Source organism: Nerophis ophidion, linkage group LG03 (genome assembly GCF_033978795.1).
Source record: "Nerophis ophidion isolate RoL-2023_Sa linkage group LG03, RoL_Noph_v1.0, whole genome shotgun sequence".
Lineage (NCBI taxonomy): Eukaryota > Metazoa > Chordata > Actinopteri > Syngnathiformes > Syngnathidae > Nerophis > Nerophis ophidion.
The window spans coordinates 10529620-10546127 of NC_084613.1; the positions used below are offsets into that span (position 1 = coordinate 10529620).

The 16508-nt window shown below is 41.2% G+C and overlaps 1 protein-coding gene across 1 annotated transcript in view; it reads left to right on the forward strand.

Moving 5' to 3' along the window:
* Window positions 1–326: 326 nt before the first annotated feature.
* Window positions 327–16508, forward strand: part of si:dkey-103i16.6 (uncharacterized protein LOC557125 homolog) — a 29827-nt gene continuing 13645 nt past the window's right edge. Inside the window, exon 1 of the mRNA XM_061894244.1 lies at window positions 327–549. The gene's annotated coding sequence lies outside the window, so the exon portion shown is untranslated. The remainder of the gene's footprint in view (window positions 550–16508) is intronic.

Sequence of the window (16508 nt, forward strand, 5' to 3'; positions counted from 1 at the left end):
TTTGACGAAATTTCGTTCTTTTCTGTGCTGTAAAGTTCAAATTTGAATGACAATAAAAATGAAGTCTAAATCTAAGTCTAAATACTCATTTTGGAACGAGAAGCTGTGTGATTATCATTTCCGGTTGGGACGCGGAAACACTACACCACGTGATCCCAATGTTGTTGTTTTTTAAGTTTATTTCAAATATTAAATGCATCTTCTTGGATGATTAGACTTTCATTGTCGAGGTGAGGCAAAATAAATATTTAAATACGGAATAATACCATAAGTATTAGTCATGGAACATGCAGCGTTGTTTTTATTTTCATTTCCGGTTGCGAAACGGAAACACTACACCACGTGACGCAACCCCTCCTTTTTCCCGCCTGTGTTTGTAATGGCTTGATTAGTGTCCGGAAGCCCCAACACAATGACAGTTATTGGCTTCCTTCTTTTTATAAGTCGCCGCGGGTCATTTTACTTGACTTTTTGTTTTTAAATCCATCAATCTTGAGCAACACGTCGTCGCCGTCTGGTGCCTCCAAAGAAGCTCTGTGGAGACAACAGGTAGCTACACTTTGACCGTGTTTGAGTTGTTTTGGCCGCCACATCTGTAAACTTTATTTACACGCCACAACTGTAAACTTTATTTACACTGACACTGTAGCTAAGGCAACAATCGGCGTTTATATTTTTAAATAGACATTTAGTGGCTGTCACTACAACGACGTCAAACCGAGACAGCGTTAAAATAAAAACAATGACCGGTTGTTAGACACTTTTTTTATTGTCAATATGTTTGAATGTAAGGAAACAAAGGCAGCTCTCCTAGACTCATCAACTTGCAATGACTGGTGGATTACAGCAGAGGGCGCTCTAACCCAAGAAATCCTCATTTGGTCAGCGAGTTAGTTAAAAAAATAAATAAATAAATAAATTAAAAAAAAATATATATATATATACAAATTAAACCAAGCATAAATAAATACTTAAAGGCCTACTGAAATTAGATTTTCTTATTTAAACGGGGATAGCAGGTCCATTCTATGTGTCATACTTGATCATTTCGCCATATTGCCATATTTTTGCTGAAAGGATTTAGTAGAGAACATCGACAATAAAGTTTGCAACTTTTGGTCGCTAATAATAAAGCTTTGCCTGTACCGGAAGTAGCAGACGATGTGCGCGTGACTTCACGGGATGTGGAGCTCTACACATCCTCACATTGTTTACAATCATGGCCACCAGCAGCGAGAGCGATTCGGACCGAGAAAGCGACAATTTCCTTATTAATTGGAGCAAGGATAAAAGATTCGTGGATGAGGATAGTGAGAGTGAAGGACAAGAAAAAGTAAAAAAAAATAAAAAGACAAGGCAGTGGGAGCGATTCAGATGTTATTAGACACATTTACTAGGATAATTCTGGAAAATCCCTTATCTGCCGGGGGGGGCGGGGGGGCACATATGTGGTCCTCTCCAAGGTTCTCATAGTCATCATTGTCACCGACGTCCCACTGGGTGTGAGTTTTCCTTGCCCTTATGTGGGCCTACCGAGGATGCCGTAGTGGTTTGTGTTGTGGTTTGTGCAGCCCTTTGAGACACTAGTGATTTAGGGCTATATAAATAATTGATTGAGTGACTAGTGTTGTAGTGAGATTACACTGTCATACCTGAAAGTCGGAGGGGTGTGGCCACGGGTGTGGTGACTGCCAGTGTCTCTGAGGAAAGCTGCCTCTTTGACAGGTGCACGATGAACGACGCAAGCTCCGCTCATGTCTACGGTAAGAGCCGACTTATTACCACAATTTTCTCACCGAAACCTGACGATTGACATGTGGTCGGGAACCATGTTCGCTTGACCGCTCTGTTCCATAGTAAAGCTTCACCTTCGGGAATGTAAATAAGGAAACACCGGCTGTATTTGTGTTGCTAAAGGCAGCTGCAATACACCGCTTCCCACCTACATCTTTCTTCTTTGACGTCTCCATTATTAATTGAACAAGTTGCAAAAGATTCAGCAACACAGATGTCCAGATTACTGTGTAATTATGCGATTAAAGCAGACTACTTATAGCATGGATCGGGCTGGAAAAAAATGTCCGCTACAATCCGAGACGTCACGCGCACGTGTCATCATACCGACGTTTTCAACAAGATACTTCGCGCGAAATTTAAAATTGCAATTTAGTAAACTAAAAAGGCCGTATTGGCATGTGTTGCAATGTTAATATTTCATCATTGATATATAAACTATCAGACTGCGTGGTGGGTAGTAGCGGGTTTCAGTAGGCCTTTAAAAACACTTAGGTTGACAAACTATGATAATGCAATTATAAACAGCTTATGTTCGATAAGAAATGAACACTTAAAATATATTGCAAAAAATATGTCATCTTATTTTCTGTAATGGTTTCATGTCACTTGTTTTATTTTTTATTTTTACAAATTCATCTCATTAAGTTGGGGTTGGTCTCATATTTTGAAGATTTTCTCACTGAGGGTCTGAATTTTTTTTATGTAAAAAAAATAATCAAACGCACATACATTTTAATATACAATTACCTCTTCTTTAAAAAAAAAAATATATATATATATTTACCATCTACATTTAATATCGAGTGACCCAAATATGTTTCTTTTTTTCGATCATCCAAAAGCAATGCTTCTCAATTATTTTCTTTTGCGCCTCCCTGAGGAAAAAGAAAACACTTCCCGTCGCCCCCCAACTCTCTGCCACGACTAAAAATAGTATCGTTCGTCTGTAAAATTGTTATAAGTACACCTCTGCATAACATTGTATCACTGACATAAAATATATACTGTACGTATATATTTCTCTCTCTAATAATATACAGAACTATAACAAATAACTTTATTTAGGCCTGCTGCAGCTTTTTTATGGGCCTGCTGCAATGCCATGGAGCAGGCCCATATTATTATTGCTCATACTTCAAACCTTGTTATTCTTGTTCCGCATATTTCCATTACGTCTACTATGAGACCAACCGGCCAACGAACCCCCACATATGTTATGCCGGTGGAAAGGTCTCCTTCGCGCCGATGGCGGATATCTAAATTGGGAACATTTCGTGTTACCATGGCAACGCTATCGGAACCCCCCCCCCCCCCAAAAAAATGGGCCAGTTGAATGGGTATGCGCACCTTTTGTGGTTGTAATACGAGACAAACTGGCTAACGAACCCCCCCATTTGTTATACTTTCGGAAAAGTCTCGTTCACGCTGAGGGTCGTATTTTAAGTTGGAAACATTTCGTGTTACCATGGCGACGTTATTCACGACTAAAAAAGAAAAATTGTGCCAATTAAATGGTTACGCCTTTTTTGTCTAACACGAGACGAACCGGCTAACGAACCTCCATTTATGTTATACTGTCGGAAAGGTCTCGTTTGTGCCGATGGCGGAAATCAAAATTGGGAACATTTCGTGTTACCATGGCAACGCTATTCACAAACCCCCAAAAAATGGGCCGAATGAATGGGTAAGCGCACCTTTGGTTTAATACGAGACAAACCGGCCAACGAACCCCCACATATGTTATACCGTCGGAAAGGTCTCGTTCGCGCCGACGGGCGTGTTTTAAGATGGGAGCATTTTGTGTTACCATGGCGACGATATTCACGACTAAACAAAAACAAAATGGGCCAATTGAATGGGTACGCCTGTTTTGTCCAATACAAGACGAACCGGCCAACAAACCCCCACATATGTTATACTGTCGGAAAGGTCTCGTTTGTGCCGATGGCGGAAATCAAAATTGGGAACAGTTTGTGTTACCATGGCAACGCTATTCACAAACCCCCCAAAAATGGGCAAATGAATGGTTAAGCGCACCTTTAGTTTAATACGAGACAAACCGGCCAACGAACCCCCACATATGTTATACCGTCGGGAAGGTCTCATTCGCGCAGACGGGCGTGTTTTAAGATGGGAGCATTTTGTGTTACCATGGCGACGATACCCACGACTAAACACAAAAAAATGGGCCAATTGAATGGGTACGCCTATTTTGTCTAATACAAGACGAACCGGCCAACGAACCCCCATTTATGTTATACTGTCGTAAAGGTCTCATTTGCGCCAATGGGCATATTTTGAGTTGGGAACATTTCGTGTTACCATGGCAACGATATTCACGACTAAACAAAAAAAATGTGCCAATTGAATGGGTACGCCTGTTTTGTCTAATACAAGACGAACCGGCCAACGAACCCCCACATATGTTATGCCGTCGGAAAGGTTTCATTTGTGCCAATGGGCGTATTTTAAGTTGGGAACATTTTGTGTTACCATGGCGACGCTATTCCCGAAAATGGGCCAATTGAATGGGTACGCCTATTTTGTCTAATACGAGACAAACCGGCCAACGAACCCCCACATATGATATATCGTCGGAAAGGTCTCGTTCGCGCCGGCGGACCTATTTTAAGATGGGAGCATTTCGTGTTACCATGGCGACGATATTCACGACCTAACAAAAAAAATGGGCCAATTGAATGGGTACGCCTATTTTGTTTAATACGACACGAACCGGCCAACGAACCCCCACATATGTTATACCGTCGAAAAGGTGTCATTTGCGCCAATGAGCGTATTTTAAGTTGGGAACATTTTGTGTTACCATGGCGACGCTTTTCACGAAAATGGGCCAATTGAATGGGTACGCCTATTTTGTCTAATACGAGACGAACCGGCCAACGAACCCCCACATATGTTATCAAGTTGGAAAGGTGTTGTTCGCGCCGATGGCCGTATTTTTAAGTTGGGAATATTTCGTGGTTATTCACGAAAAAAACAAAAAAATGGGCCAATGGAATGGGTACACCTATTTTGTCTAATAAGAAACGAACCGGCCAACGAACCCCCAAATATGTTATACCATTGGAAAGGTCTTGTTCGCACCGATAGGCGTATTTTAAGTTGGGAACATTTTGTTTTTATTCACGAATAAACAAAAAAATGGGCCAATTTTATGGGCATGCACCTTTTTTAATGGCTAATAGTTAAACATGCTACTGTTTTAGGCTAGCTCTGTGGCCCGTTTTTGTACAGTTCCGCCTAAAACTCACGGATTCAGACACTCGCCGTCCAAGGCACAGATAGCAGGCCCATCAAAATGTTCTCGTTAACATTGTTTTTCCATCAATTTGCCTGAAATGAGGAAAAAAAGCATTCTTAAACTCAATCTTTTTGAGCGACTTGAACCATCCGATACTGAAACATACAATTAAATAAACGTACTGAATTCAGATCGATCAGCAACGTTAACTCAGGAACACAACATAGAAAACATTTTAACCCCCATCCCCCATCCATTTCCTACCGCTTATTCCCTTTTGGGGTCGCGGGGGGCGCTGGTGCCTATCTCAGCTACAATCGGGCGGAAGGCGGGGTACACCCTGGACAAGTCCCACCTCATCGCAGGGCCAATACAGATAGACAGACAACATTCACACACTAGGGCCAATTTAATGTTGCCAATCAACCTATCCCCAGGTGCATGTCTTTGGAAGTGGGAGGAAGCCGGAGTACCCGGAGGGAACCCACGCATTCACGGGGAGAACATGCAAACTCCACACAGAAACAATTTTTTAAATCAAAATGAGAAAAGTGAGTGTTAGCGGCCACAATTAGCACGTTTTACTTATTGAGAAGGAGTGTCCTAAAGTAAATGTCAGCATTTTGGTGTTATGAAAAAGGCAGTATTTTATTTGGTTTTACAATCTTGACTAAAATGTGAATTAAAAAAAAATAGTAGTGTTATTTCCAGGTGTTTTTAAAGGAATTTGTATTGATAAAATAATAAAAAAAACTCAGTGCTTGGCATCTTTTCTCAGGATGTTGACAAGAAGGGAACGTCCTTAGAGGAGTAACGAGGCAGGGGGGGTCATTAGTGGCGAGGCCAGACAATATGCTAACGCAAATTAGCAGGAGTCAATGGACTCCACACGGCGACGTGTCATTAGCGAGCAGGTGGCGAGACACGACGTCGAGCTGTTGCCTCTCCGGCCGAGTGATGAAGGGGTTTCCATGACGACCGCGTCTTGTTTTGGGGGAGGGGGTTAAACCGGAGAAAGACCCCCAGGATGACGATCCGAAGACATGAATGGGAATGTTCCTTTAGTGGAAACATCAGGTCCGTTTGTAAATGAGACACGTGGTGTTCATGTTCGACTCCGGCCTTTTTTCCACGCAGTACAATGTGTTGAGTGGTTAGCGGTTTAGAATGTGTTTCCTAATTAGTGACGAGCATACGAAGAATAACAGGAACATGCTGTTTATTAAGCCTTAACGAAGGGAGTATATTTGCAGAAAGCACCAGGCGTATCCCTAATTCATCGGGATATTATTATTCCCAGACCATAGGGCGCACATAAGGCGCACTCGGGTCTATTTCCATACAAAAGGCGCGTTAAAGGAGTCATATTATGATTTTTTTTTCTAAATGTAAAAGACTTCCTTTTGGTCCACATCAGTGTTTTTCAACCTTTTTTGTAGCCGAGGCACATTTTTTTTGCATTGAAAAAATCCACAGGCTCACCACCGGCAGAAATCATCGAAAAAACGAAACTCGGTTGACAGTAAAAAGTCGTTGTCGCAATCGTTGGATATGACTTTAACCCAGACTTGGCGACCTTGAGACCTCCGATTTCAGGAGGTGGGGGGTGGAGGGGGGCGTTGTTGAGGGTGGGGCGGGGGGCGTGGTTAAGAGGGGAGGAGTATATTTACATCTACAATTCACCAAGTCAAGTATTTCATATATATATATATATATATATATATAGATAAAAGAAATACTTGAATTTCAGTGTTCATTTATTTACACATATACACACACATAACACTCATCTACTCATTGTTGAGTTAAGGGTTGAATTGTCCATCCTTTTTCTATTCTCTGTCACTATTTTCCTAACCATATGCATGTACAGTAGATGGCAGTATTGTCCTGTTTAAGAGTGTCACAACATTTGCTATTTACGGCAGACGAACTGCTTTACGGTATACAAAAATGTGACTGCTGTTGTTGTTTGTGGTTACCGGGCAGGGAGGATGTTAATGAAACTGCCTAACAATCAATCAATCAATCAATGTTTATTTATATAGCCCCAAATCACAAATGTCACAAAGGACTGCACAAATCATTACGACTACAACATCCTCGGAAGAACCCACAAAAGGGCAGGGAAAACTCACACCCAGTGGGCAGGGAGAATTCACATCCAGTGGGACGCCAGTTACAATGCTGACTATGAGAAACCTTGGAGAGGACCCCCCCCCTCCTCTAGGGGACCGAAAGCAATGGATGTCGAGCGGGTCTAACATGATACTGTGAAACCCACATAAGAAACCAAGAACTCGCCCTCGATCATTCTACAGTTATAACGTCATTGTGCAGACACGCTGTTATTATTGTGGGAAAGCGGACGTGAAAACAGGCTGTCCTCACTCAGGTCCATATGGAGCTGGAGGGGGCGTGGCCTCCAGCTCCGCCTGAATTTCGGGATATTTTTAGGAGGAAAATTTGTCCCGGGAGTATTTCGGGAGATGCGCTGAATTTCGGGAGTCTGACGGAAAATCCGGGAGGGTTGGCAAGTATGCTTTAACCCTTAACACACTTTATAACCGTAACCATCACTACAGCTCTTGTCTCAAAGTAGGTGTACTATCACGACCTGTAACACCACGCCGGGACTTATTTTGAGTTTTTTGCTTTATCCTGTGTGTAGTGTTTTAGTGATTGTCACGCGCTCTTATTTTGGCGGCTTATTCTCTTGTTTTTGGTATTTTCCTGTCGCAGTTTTATGTCTTCCTTTGAGCGATATTTCCCACATCTAATTTGTTTTAGCAATCAAAAATATTTTAGTTGTTTTTACCCTTCTTTGTGGGGACATTGTTGATTGTCATGTCATGTTCAGATGTACATGGTGGACGCCGTCTTTGCTCCATAGTAAGTCTTTGCTGTCGTCCAGCATTCTGTTTTTCTTTACTCTGTAGCAAGTTCAGTTTCAGTTTTGTTTTCCATAGCCATCCCTATGCTTCGATGCCTTTTTTAGGGGCACTCGCCTTTTATTTATTTTTGGTTTAAACATTAGCTACAATGTTTACAAAGAAATTATCTACTTGCTGCCACCTACTGATATGGAAGAGTATTACACGGTTACTCTGCCGAGCTCTGGACAGGACCGACACTCAACAACGGCACTTTATTTACAGATTATAAATACTGGTTTGTATAAAATATTTGTAACACAAATAGGTGAAATTACATAATCTCCCATGGCACACCAGTGTGCCGCGGCACAGGGGTTGAAAAACACTGGTCTACATAAGATGTGATGGTGGTTCTTTGCTCAAAATGTCGCATGGATTATGTTTTACGGACCATTTTAAAGTCGCTTTCTGCCAGTCACTTCAGGACACGCCGTTTGGTGGGCGGTCTTATTTACGTATTTACGTGCCTCCACTTCGACAGCGTCTTCGCCCCGTCATCTTTGTTGTAGCGGTGTAGCGTGCATCAATGACAGAGCAGCGTCTCCTCATCCGTGGCTCGCTAGTGCAACAACAAGGCCAGAAATGTGTCCTGTGAAAAACTGTCCGAGCGTAACTCTCCAATAACTCAAGTTCCTTGGGTGAATAATGTAAACTCACTACACCGGTAGTTTTTAGCGCTTCCATAGCGAGTTTACTGACGGAAATAAGTAAGAACTTTACACTACTTTATATTAGAAATGGCAAAGGTTGATTGGCAACACTAAATTGGCCCTATTGTGTGAATGTGAGTGTGAATGTTGTCTGTCTATCTCTGTTGGCCCTGCGACGAGGTGGCGACTTGTCCAGGGTGCACGAGGCCTTCCGCCCGATTGTAGCTGAGATAGGCGCCAGCGACCCCAAAATGGAATAAGCGGTAGAAAATTGATGGATCAATGGACTCGTCGGACCACAGAACACTTTTCCACTTCGCACTAGTCCATCTTAGATGAGCTCGGGCTCAGTGAAACCAGTGGCGTTTCTGGGTGTTGTTGATAAATGTCTTTCTCTTTGCACAGTCAAGTTTTATCTTGCACTTACAGATGTCGCGACCAACTGTAGTTACTGACAGTGGTTTTCTGAAGTGTTCCTGAGCCCATGTGGTGATATCCTTTACACACCGATGTCGCTTTTTGATGCGCTTGAGGGATTGAAGGTCCGTAATGTCATCGTTTACGTGCGGTGATTTCTCCAGATTCTCTGAACCTTTTGATGATATTACGGATTGTAGATGATGAAATCGCTAAATTCCTTGCAATAGTTGGTTGAGAAATGTCGTTCTTAAACAATTTGCTCAGGCATTTGTTGACAAAGTGGTGACCCTCGCCCCATCCTTGTTTTTGAACGACTGAACATTTCATGCAAGCTGCTTTTATACCCAATCATGGCACCCACCTGTTCCCAATTAGCCTGTTCACCTGTGGGATGTTCCAAATAAGTGTTTGATGAGCATTCATCAACTTTTTCAATCTTTTTTGCCACCTGTGACAGCTATGTTGAAACATGTTGCCGGCATCAAATTCCAAATGAGCTAACATTTGCAAAAATAAAATGTTCCAGTTGGAATGTTAAATATCTTGTCTTTGCAGTCTATTCAATTTTGAAGTTGATAAGGATTTGCAAATCATTGTATTCCGTTTTTATTTACCATTTACACAACGTGACAACTTCACTGGTTTTGGGGTTTGTACTAAGTATTATTTTCTAAGGGGCGTGGCATCTATTAGAGTTGTGGCGATGAGCAAACGCCGGCGATAACGGAGGGAAACCCTGAAAAGGCAGCCCACTGCGTTTAAACTCGGGCTTCATCTTTGTGGCCCAGGCTGTGTTTTCACACCATCTTTATTTGCCAGCTACTCTTTGTTACCGTTTGAGACCCTCCCTCAGATATTGTCAAAGGATTACCTTTCGGGGCTTCTTTGGAGGAAGGGGGTGTAAAACGGGTGAGCGCTGAAGTGTGCCCAGTCTTAGCTCCTAATGAGATCACTGCAGCCCCGCATAGGAGAAGCTCCACACTGCTGGTGGTCCGGTGCTGTGCTGGACTTCTGGACTGTGAAGAGCAAACAAGGCAGGGTTCTCACTTTTTTCTGAGCCTTTTGTCATTTACGCAGGGGATTCTTTTATCATTGATAGGACGGACTTTATCCCACAATGGGGGAATGATGCGGTTCACAAAAATAAGGTATGAAGAGAAAACAAGCGGGAGAACGCAAAGGAGTTGAAAGACATTAAAAGAACACACAACTAATACTTACTTGTGGTCTACATACCTTGTAATGGTGGGTCTTTGGTTAAAATGTTGCATAGATGTTTTACACATCTTCAAGTTGCTTTGTGGGCGTGTCTTATTTACGTGGCTCACTTTCGGCAGCGTCATCTCCCCGTCATCTTTGTTGTAGCGGTGTAGCGTGCAAGGACGGGAGTGAGAGAAGTGTCAAAAGACGGCGCTAACTGTTTTATTGACTTTCAGACTTTACCTCAATCAATAACGGAGCAGCATCTCCTCACCCGGAAAGAACAACGTGGAAAAAAACGTCCGACCGGAACTCTCTAGTAACTAAAGTCCCTTGGGTGAATAATGTAAAGTCACTACACCGGTATGTTTTAGCGCTTTTATGGCGAGTTTACTGGCAGCTATAAGTAAGAACTTTACCATAAATTGATAAACGTGGACCCCGACTTAAACAAGTTGATAAACTTATTCGGGTGTTACCATTTAGTGGTCAATTGTACGGAATATGTACTGTACTGTGCAATCTAAATAATACAAGTTTCAATCAATCAAAACACTAATTTATTTTAGAAATGGCAACAGCGGAGGATGAATGTCCCATATCAAGATTATCGACTATGGTGTCCACACAGACTTCAAAGGCGGACGCGTGCAATTTATCAGAACTTATGCAGATCCCAGATACAGATCAGCGCGTACCAGTTGGTAAGAAAAGTTGCTTTTGCATAATATTGCGAAACAAAACGCCAGATTATGTCTTACCTTAAACACACCTGCCATAATAATACTCTTATGTTAAAGCACATCAAGCGGTGCAGCTCCATAACTTACCAAAGTCGTACTAAAACATTTTGATGGATTTTTGAGCAATGTTCTATATTTTCAATGGAACATATAAATCAGGGGTCTCAAACACGCGGGCCAATTGCGGCCCCCACCTTAATATGAAAGTTTAATGGGGTTTGGGGTGTATAAAATAGTTAGGAATTGTCATGAATACAAAGGATTATGGGTATTTGTTGTGTTGTGTTTATGTTGTGTTACTGTGAGGATGTTCTCCCGAAATGTGTTTTTCGTTCTTAATTGGTGTGGCTTAAAAGCGTGGCGCGTATTACTAAGAGTGTTAAAAATAGTTTATATCACAACCATTAGTGTACTCTGTGTCACCCAGTATGCCTTGCAGTCGTGTGCATGTTGCCTCGGAAGCCACACACAACATGATGCTGGATTGACAAGCAGATCGTACATGTTGTAGAAGGCGATAAAGCCAATGACTTCATAGCACGCACTAATATTTAATATCTGGGTGACTGCCAGCAGTCATTCAGGAGAATTCTAGCGTCTCCTATTGACTTCTTCGCTTTATGACACGGATCTTAAATGGCTCTTTGAATGGCAAAGGATACCAATCCCAGAAACATGTATATCAAATGTCTCCGGATGGTTCAACCGCCACCCGCCCGAATCTAATTAAAATAAATTTTTTCGTCATGTCAACCGCCCGACCCGCGGATGAGACCGCAAACCGCGCATCTCTAATCCCAAAAAACCTGGACCAATTCAAACCGTAATTTTTTTTAAATTATTGTTTAATTTGCATTTCATCACATTACTTAGTTGTCATTTTGTTCATTTATATTTTGAATTTATTTTGTGTTGAAAATAAAAATATAAAAAAAATATATATTTTCTAGCGGCCAGCCTCACCCAGACTCTGCATCCAGTGGGCACCAAGTAAATTGAGTTTGAGACCCCTGATATAAATGGTTGGTGTTGCCATCATAGTGCAGTCTACGCGTATCCCTTATGTTTGACTGCCATCTACTGGTCACACTTATCATTACACCATATACTGTACCAAATAAAATAGCTTTGAAGTCGGTAAGTGCGACCAAACTTATTCCTTACGTCAGGCGCTGTTTTGATCCGCTGCCCGGATCATAGTCTGTTGAACCGTGAATTGATTTACGTGGACCCCGACTTAAACAAGTTGATAAAATTATTCGGGTGTTACCATTTATTGGTCAATTGTACGGAATATGACTGTACTGTGCAATCTACTAAAAAAAGGCTCAATCAATCAATCAATGTTTACATTTTCGAGTCACTTGTGGTCTCAGCACCTTTTGAGTTTGTGTGTCTCGTTTGCCATGACGGCAGATTACATTCACCTGTCTCTTGGTTGGGGTTCGGGACGCGCACCTGTTGCCCGGGCATTAATCAGAGAGCTGTTTAGTCTTATGACCTGGCCTCACTCGGTCTGGCTTCCTAATTTGCTTTATGCAACAGTCGATGACAGTTTCGATTCCTGCCGGCTTCCTACTGTGACGACCAGGTCGCAAGGTGGTGATGCGGGGTTTGTTCTCCCAGGATGCAGACTGACTGCGGAAAATGATTTTGAAAAATAAATCAGACGGGAAAAAACAAAAACGTGCTCATAGCACGGAAGGCAAGAACCAGCAGGATTCAAAATTGTCGTAGACTGTTGCATTAAGAAAATTAGGAAGCCAGACCGAGTGAGGCCATGGCATGAACTAAAAAGGTCTCTGATTAGTTCCCGGGCAACAGGTGCGCGTCCCAAACACCAACCAAAGGCAGGTGAATGTAATCTGCCGTCATGGCAACTGAGACACACAAACTCAACAGGTGCTGAGAACACAAGTGACTCGAAAGCCTAAACCGACTATGATCCGCAGGCGCACCAGGTTATAAGGTGCACTGTCGAGTTTTGAGGTGGAAAAAAAGGATTTTAAGTGCGCCTTGCACTCCGGGAAATACGGTACTGTATATTGTGGTACAGTTTTGAGCTATGTTGCCCAGCCTTTTGCTCAAAACCAGACCCGCATCCCCTCCGGCGTGGCAGAGAACCAGCATCTGGTCGCCAAGAGGGGAATGATGAGAACTTTTCTGGCCAGTGCAAGTGTTCTGACTTCCCAGCCACAGGTGCTCGACGAGTACCCAGCATGCAGAGATTTTGTTTAAAGAAAGAAAAAATGAATAGGGGCTATGATTTCACCCTAATAACCAAGTGGGCGGCTGATTTATCGCTCTTACTCTGAGTGAGGGGAGCCCCGGACAAAAGGCGACCTTAGCGTCCTGCTGTTTTTAATCGTTCTTTAGGATGCCCTCCAAAAAAAACTGTCAGGAGGGGGGCACTATTGCCTTTTTAAATGACGCCAAGAAGATTTGAGTGCCTTTAGATGAAAATAAGTCTTAAAAAAACCGTCTGTCAACTAAACATAAGCATGTTGTTTTGTATAAGCTATCTCTTGTCCTTCTAAGCTGCTGCACTATAAAGAGTCAAAATGAGTCAATATATAAGTGTATATATATAATGTAGTAACCGACACCTTCATAACAGTATGTATTATGTACAATATACACACTGTATTTGCATGTATGTGTGTGTGTGTGTGTGTATATATACAGTATATATACAATATACAGTATTATCTATATATATAGGAACAAACTATATATATGTAATGGAGTAACAGACACCTTCATAAAAATATGTATTATATACAATATACACTGTGTGTGTGTATATGTGTATATATATATATATATATATCCACTGTATATATATATATATATATATATGTATATATATATATATAGTAACAGAAACCTTCATAAAAATATGGACAATATACACAATGTAATTGCATGTGTGTGTGTGTGTATGTGTATGTTTATACATATATATATATATCCATCCATCCATTTTTTACCGCTTATTCCCTTTCGGGGTCGCGGGGGGCGCTGGCGCCTATCTCAGCTACAATCGGGCGGAAGGCATTGTACACCCTGGACAAGTCGCCACCTCATCGCAGGGCCAACACAGATAGACAGACAATATTCACACACTAGGGCCAATTTAGTGTTGCCAATCAACCTATATATATATATATATATATATATATATATATATATATATATATATATATATATATAGGGTTTCCCACACATTAATTTATTTGTGGCGGCCCGCCACAAAAGAATTACGGCCGCCACAAATAAAATAAATATAAATAAATAAAATACAAATTTTTATTTATTTTTTTCCCGGCTTTTGACTCGCTCGACCACTCATAAAAGCAATGGGACTCTGTCTGTGAATGGAGCTTGTAGTTACATATTATAAAAATATGTAAATATTATATAAATATGTATATAAATATGTGCAGAAAGTGTTGTAATTATATTACAACTCCGCGTTCTTCTTGGTCATCGCCACCGATATATATATTTATATATATATATGTATATATATATACATATATATATATATATATATGTGTGTATATATATGTATATATATATGTGTGTGTGTATATATATATATATATATATATGTATATATATGTGTGTATATATATATATATATATATATATATGTATATGTGTGTGTGTATATATATATATATATATATATATATATATATATATATATATATATGTGTGTGTATATATATATATGTGTGTGTATATATATATTATATATGTGTGTTGGCCCTGCGATGAGGTGGCGACTTGTCCAGGGTGTACCCTGCCTTCCGCCCGATTGTAGCTGAGATAGGCGCCAGCGCCCCCCGCGACCCCGAAAGGGAATAAGCGGTAGAAAATGGATGGATGGATATATATAAAATGTGTGTGTGTAGTAACAGACACCTTCATAACAATATGGAACATGTACAATATACACACTGCAAGTATATATATATATATATATATATATATATATATATATATATATATATATATATATATATATATATATATATAATGTAGTATTAGATACCTTCATAACAATATGTAATATGTACAATTCGCACACTAAGTATATACAGATTGTGAACGATAGGCAAAAACTGCAGTTGCCATTGTAAATAAATAAAAGGTATCAGTATTACACGTCTGCTAACATGTATTTTCACCACAAGCCACAAACGACATGGGAGGCTCCAATTGAGTTGGGTAAATAAAAGCTCCCCTGAGGTGGAGGGTTAGGACCGTGCCAAGCATGGTCTTGTCCTCGCCCCCAGAGGGCGATAACATGCTACTAAAGCAGTGGCGCGAGAGGCGGCCATTTTTTATGACTCTAGCCCCTTTTGTTGGCTTCTCCGCTGATCACTCCCATTCCTCACGGCCCGGAGGAGCTCTGGAAAAGCCTCACCCCCCCTCCTCTTCTCCCGCTTTATTGAAACCCGCCTCTATCATTTATCTCTGCGGAGAGAGTGAGGGGTGGGGGGCATCCTCTTTTTCTGCCCCCCAGCTGGGTTTGTTGACACATGGTCAATCTCGGTACTCTCTTTTTGTTGTTGCTGTAACAAATGTCCCCCCCCCCCCCCTACACCCCTCCGCTTTTCCCTGAACAGTAATGCTGTGTGGGTGGAGGCTCTGCTAAATATATTGCAGCTTTTGTTCATCAGTTGGCGCTTTTAAGGCATTTCACAGAATAGATGCTGTACTCTTAAAGGCCTTCTAAACATGGGCCAGAGAAGGAGGAATTAAGCTGTAAGTTTAAGAGAAAATACCCTATTTTCTAGACCATAGGGCGCACCGGACAATAAGGCACACTGCTGATGAATGGTCTATTTTTTTTATCTTTTTTCATATATAAGGCACACCGGATTATAAAGTGCATTAAAGGAATAATATATATACATTTTTCTAAATGTAAAAGACTTCCTTGTGGTCTACATGACATGTATGCTGGTTCTTTGGTCTCAATGTGTTCATAGAAGGTGTTTTACAGATCATCTTCACGTCGCTTTCCGTTTTGTGGGCGAGTCTTATTTACTAACTCACTTTCGACAGCGTCCTCTCATCGTCATCTTTGTTATAGCGGTGTAGCGTGCAAGGACGGAAGTGGAAGAAGTGTCAAAAGATGGCGCTAACTGTTTTAATGACATTCAATCAATAACTGAGCAGGATCTCCTCATCCGGAAATGTGTCCCGTGAAAAAAAAAAAGTCCAACCGGAACTCTCTAGTAACTAAAGTTCCTTGGGTGAATAATGTTAACTCACTATACCGGTTTGTTTTACCGCTTTCATGGCGAGTATACTGACAGTTATAAGTAAGAACTTGACACTACTTTGTATTAGAAATGTCAACAGTGGAGGATGAATGTCCCATAACAAGAAGATAAGAGAAAAAGAAGAAGCTTATCAACTACATAGGACTACAAAGGCAGATGCGTGCAATTTTTCAGGATTTGAGCAGAGCCCAAATACAGAT